Here is a 6,000-nt window from a genome sequence, read left to right on the forward strand (position 1 = left end):
AACCAAAAAGAAGGAGGAGGGGGAGAGGAAAAGAAGGAAGGAAGAAGGAAGGAAGGAAGGAAAAGAGGGAGGGAGGGCCGGCCCATATGATCCACTAATCAAATATGCCAGATAACCTAGAAATTTATTTAGATAATTTAGTATTCTCTCTATAGTGATGGTTTAATTCCAGGGGTCCTAATGCAACTAAATGTGAGCTTGTAGTTGTTTCATGGAACATAGAGATGCTTTGTTCCATGTAACAACTACAGGGAGAAATTAAACTCTGGAAAACTCTTAATATGATAATCACATGAGGCCTTGAGTTCAAGTCCTATTTTATAACAATGTTTTCAAAAAGGTGTAGTTTATTGTGATTGGTTTAGAATAATGGAGTAGGCATTAGTTTCATTTTGGTTCTTCCTGCCAGTAAACGCTATGACCATAGCTATCTGTCTATATGCTTATTCCTACTTATGAGAAACAGGAATCCCATAATTTATTTTATAAAACCTTGGGGCTACTTTTGAAGTACCACATTATTCCAATTCGTAAATATTAATGGCAGTGAGACCCAGAAAATTGCTGATTTAAGGAAGAAAATTGAACATTTTCACTGGAATCACTGGCAAGATATGCAGCAAAAGCTATCATTGCACATAGTGCTTGCTGGTTGATGCCCATATATCAGAAACCTCAGAAGAGAAGCCAACATTTGACTCAGCAGAAAGATTGATCCTTATTGCTGGATCCTCCCATTTGGAATAATGTTCCAGGAAGTTTGTACTACCACTCCCTATGCTGAGTAAATACATAGATTCTGTTTTAATTATGCATCAATCTTTCCTTCATATGAAATTCCCAGATAGGTAGAATGGAAGGTCTTTGATAGTTTACAGGAGTCAAGGACTAGTCTTTGTAGTTTAATTCTTAGAAGCCACTATTGTGCATAATATTTCACATGTGTAGCCCAGCAAGCTGCCTCTAATGGACAGCTGAGTTAGTAAAACAAAGCGTGACCACAGAAATCATGCTCACTAAAAATAGGTCCAAAGCTTACTTGTTTCAGGGCTCAGGCTTCTGCTGGCCAAGCCTGAGGATGGGGAGGAAATACTAGCATGGTGAGAGTTAAGTTGGCCTTTTCAGGTCTGCCCATGACCCTTCCATTAGGGCCTCTGTATCCCAAGCAATTGTAAAATGTTGAAGGATCAAGGACCAACAAAATTTTTTTGTTACTGAATACTGTGTCTGTGTGTGTGTGTGTGTGTGTGTGTGTGTAAAAATCCTGAAGTGGCATTGATTACACTTGAATCTTAAGCAGCAGACTTTTTAATGTCAATCAATAACTAAACTGATATTCTGTGAGTTACATTTGTATTCATTCTTCCTCCTTGGTCTTGAAATAATTCCTCATATTTAACACTCAATTAAGGGAAGTGTACCTAGAATCTTAATAATGATATAATATCAACTTCTTGATGCCTCCAGAATGTAGTGCCCGTATTTTAACACACTTAGATATGCACTACATGGATTTTCGTGTCACCACTGTCTTTCACCGTGTTTCTGGATTCCTTACTGAAAAGAATCAGTGCTTTTAATACAGAGCTTCAGCAATCATGTGCCCGGATTAATCTGTCATCATAGCATCGACACCCTTTGCAGCAAAAAGTTTAGAAACTCAACTTTCCTGGCTTCTGAACAATGCTTTGGCTAAGGAAAGAAAGACAGGAAAAGTTAGGCCCCTAGGTGACATCTTTCTGAGAAAAGATACAAGTTTATCAGATAAACTTAAATCAAAGAAAGTTAAAATTATTTTGAAAGAAATATATCTTGGAAAGTTTCTATAAGAATAACACAGAGCTCTGTCATCAACAAGGTGTAAGTCATTCATAATTAGGACTCCGTGAGAGATGACTCATGTCTCTTGGATAAATGAACATAAAAGCAATTAGTAGGGTGTGAATTATTTGGTTTCTAAATGGCTTGACAGTTATGACAACCAAATTTAGATTTTTATCTGTCCAACACTGGTTCAATGTATTGAGCATTAAATTAACTCTTTTATTTCTTAGAGTCAGTGAGACACTTTCTTCAAAAACTTACTTTTAATATTTACAATTATACTTTCCTGTTGAAGGGAAGGGAACATGACAAAAAGATGTGATTCCAATAAGCAGCCACCAAATTGGATGTGTCATCCCAGTGAGCATGTCCAATATGATGCGGAACTTCAAATCTCATGATGGACAGCCAAGCACCTGCTCAGTGTACACCATGCACATGATAAACTGAGTGAGCTGGTAAACTTAATTGCACTGAATTCTGTAAAGGATGCTTCACATACTCAAGGCTGTCTCATTTCCTTGCTCAAGTGAAATTTATAACCTAACATGTACACATTGATATAAGCATAGAGAACCGAGGACCATGAAGAGATTAAGAAATTAATCATATCCCAGTGATTTATTCCTTGGGTTTATCTGAGTGTTTACATAACAGCATGGGAGGCAGACAGAATACTGCTTAAAAGCAATGTCTTGGAAATATGACTGAGCAGAGACCAAATACTGATTGCAAAAAATTCTAGTAAAATGACTTCATGCAATTTACTCCCTCTATGCCTCAGTTTCCTATTTCATAGAACTTACTATGGGGATTAAATGCAGCAATGCTTACTAGTTCATGAACTTCTCGAAAATAGTGTCTATGTGCCTTTTGTTTGTTATTGAATATCTGGTACCCAGCATACTATCTCAGTATATAGTAGGTGCTCAGTAATGTTAGATGAATAATTACATAAAATGTTTACTGTAGTCTCTGACATATTGAAGGAAATATGATGGCAGTGATAATTTCATTCTTAGGAGCTTTAAGAATCCTTCAGTGATTTCCCAATGCACTTAGAATAATTTGTAAATTCCCATAAGGCCCCAAATGATCTTGCTTGTTTCTGTTGTTCCAATTTTATCTTGAGTGAATCTTCTATTCTTTTTTTCTACCTCTAGCCACACGGCTCTTCTTCACTGTCTCAAATAAGCCAAAATGATTTCCTTCCTCAGGACCTTTGCACATGCTTCTTTCATTGTATTGTTGCCATTTCACATTCTGCATCCAGTTTTCTTTCCTAACTCCTGGCCTTCTAACTGAGAGCTATGCCAGGCACACTACCAGATGCTTTGCGGTGAAATCACAGAAGCAATAAACATGGAGGACTGCAAACTTCTCATAGATTTCTACACTCGCCTATTTCCTTATACACTCCAGCAGGTGAACAAATTTAGCATCCTGAAAACTCAACAGGTTCACTTATGCCACAGCTGGTTAGTAACCTTTTTCTGATCATTTTTAGACCTTTACTTCCTCAGCTTCTTCCACATTCGCATAAGGTGAAATTCCTATAATAAATTAAATATATAACATTGTAGTTATTCTGCTTTCCTGATTAAAGACTGCTAAAGTTATTGGTAATAGAACCTTTAAGGTTTTAGGGCAATAGAACCTTAAAGATTCGTATCTGTAGTTGGTTCTTATCTTATTGGATTTAAAGGCATCCATGTTTCCATGGCCAGTAGCAAAGGAGGCACCGATAATACACTGACAAAACAGTTATTTAAATAATCACATTTTGGTGCCTGTAATCAAGTGCCTGTAGAAGACAAGGCTTTGGAATGATCCAATTTTTTTCCATGGAACATTCTAATAAAAATAAGATACATTATGTGGTTTGTTGGTTGCTTTTAAATATAATAGAAAACTTGGAAAAAGAAAATAATATTTTTAGGACTTCAAATTGCCAGCTAAGTATATTGGATCAGGATGGAAGGAAATAAGATTAGATCAAGCTGAATTTCTTGATAAAGGTGCACTATGCAAAGATTCTGGATTCATAATGTCACCTAAACCAACAAAGAGAGGCTCTAACAGGTTAGATGATTGATTAACTAAAACCTAGACCCAAAGGTAACCGACACTAAATCAAGCTGTAATACTAATGCTTTCCTGGTACAGTAAAAAGAAAGATATCCAAAGGCTTAGGGAAATTTGAATGTAGGAGTAAATGTATCCTGTAAGATCTTTTTACCTACTCACTAATATTGAGAAGGTCTAGAAGATCCATTTACCAAGACTGTGGAAGGCTGAAAGAAATTCACTCCTGGGGAGACCTTATGGCATCTTTGAAGAGTACTGTTGTGGCTAGTTTTACAGGCCAGGAATGATAGAGAAACTCTTGCCATAAAATGGAACCCCTGGAATTCAGTGGAGATAATGAGAATTGCTAGATGTCAACAGCCAAATGGTAGCATATCATCATCAAAAAACAATGTGAACATGATGATCATCATGGGCAGCAGAGCCAAGGCAGTAATTAGGATGACTTGACCAACAGAGCTCTTTGACATTGGCTAGATGATAATGATGTACACAGAACTGGAATCGATCGACAGCCTACTAAAATCTTAATTAAGTGGAAAAGCTTGAGTCTTGTGAGCAAGAGTTTACTGGAGTCATCACAAGAGAGATGTGATCAGTCCTTCAACTAATTTTCAGACTTGAGCAAGTGAACAGATTCAGAGTACCTTGAATGAATGGAAGGTCAGATTCCCTTGAGGAAAGGCCCTGCTACATAGTCAACAATTTATACAGCATCCTTCCGCCCATCCTTCCCCAAAGGGACCTGAGGTCACTTACCAGCATGACTATGCATTGGAAAATAGTAAATAATCAGATTTTTAAAAGGGATTATTAGGCACTGTCTCTAAAATGACATTAATTCCTGGAGATGCAAAGAGAACTATGGTCTAACACCTGGAATAGGGGCTTATTTAGGTCAGGTGATTGATGGAGTATCAGCTTGGGTTCTGAGTGTCCCCAAATGCTCTTTGTGATTTTTCCCTCCAGTTTTGGAATTATGAAGGTGGAGTGGATAAACTTAAAAATTTTCATAATCCTCATATTGGCTATTATGATAGGAAATGCTATACTATGTGGAAACCACCAGAACTGGCTTTGCAAACAAAGATAATAAACTCAAAGTAATACTGCATTCTTGGAGGGATTGTAGAGATTAGTAATAACATCAAATACTTCAAGATGCAGAAGTAGTAATTCCCACCACATACCTGTTTTACTTATCTATTTCTCTTGTGCAAAAGATGAATCTCAAGAAATGACAGTGGATTATAATAAATTTAATCAACTGGTGACTACAATTGCAGCTATTGTACCAGATGTAATTTTTGCTGCTGGAGTAAAGAAACACATTACCTAATACAACAGATAGATAGATAGATAGATACATACATACATACATACATACATACATACATACATACATACATATCAATAGCTAGATAATACTTGGCAACTGCAGTATTGTGTGCAGATACAGTCTGCTAATATCAGAGCAGTTTGCCTTCAATGGGCAGGACCAAAAACATACTATCATTGTATATCAATAGCTATATCAACTCTACAATTCTTGTTTATAATTTGATCTTCAGGAACTTTGAACACCTTTCCATGCTAGGGAACATCACATTTTTACATTACATTGATGATATCAAACTACTTGGACATAGAGAACATGAAACAGGAGCTACTTAATAGCCTTTGGTAAGACCCATATACTACAAAATGGGAAATTCCACAAAAATTCAGAGACCTGACATCTTGGAGAAATTTCTAGGGATCTTTGGAGAGAGGTTTAGCAAGTTTTTGTTAGTATAAGTGATGGTTGCATTGTGTTAGATGGAAATATAATTTTGCTTTTATCTTAGCTGAGAAATTAAGTATTTATTTAACATAAATGCTAAATTGACAAGGGGTAGATTGGGGTGCTTTCATACTGTCATTTTAGCTAAATTGAAAGTACATTTTTGTATGTTTCAGATTAGGGTTGTCTACTAGAGACATTTTATGTGAAATTTGAGAGGCAGAAGTGAAGCAACCATTATACTCTGAAGGCTGTTCTTTAAAGGTGATAAAGAACAAATACAGAGATGCCAGAGGTTTCCAGCT

This window comes from Aotus nancymaae, unplaced genomic scaffold, assembly GCF_030222135.1.
Source record: "Aotus nancymaae isolate 86718 unplaced genomic scaffold, 86718_ANA_hifiasm-v0.15.2.pri h1tg000008l, whole genome shotgun sequence".
NCBI classification, from domain to species: domain Eukaryota; kingdom Metazoa; phylum Chordata; class Mammalia; order Primates; family Aotidae; genus Aotus; species Aotus nancymaae.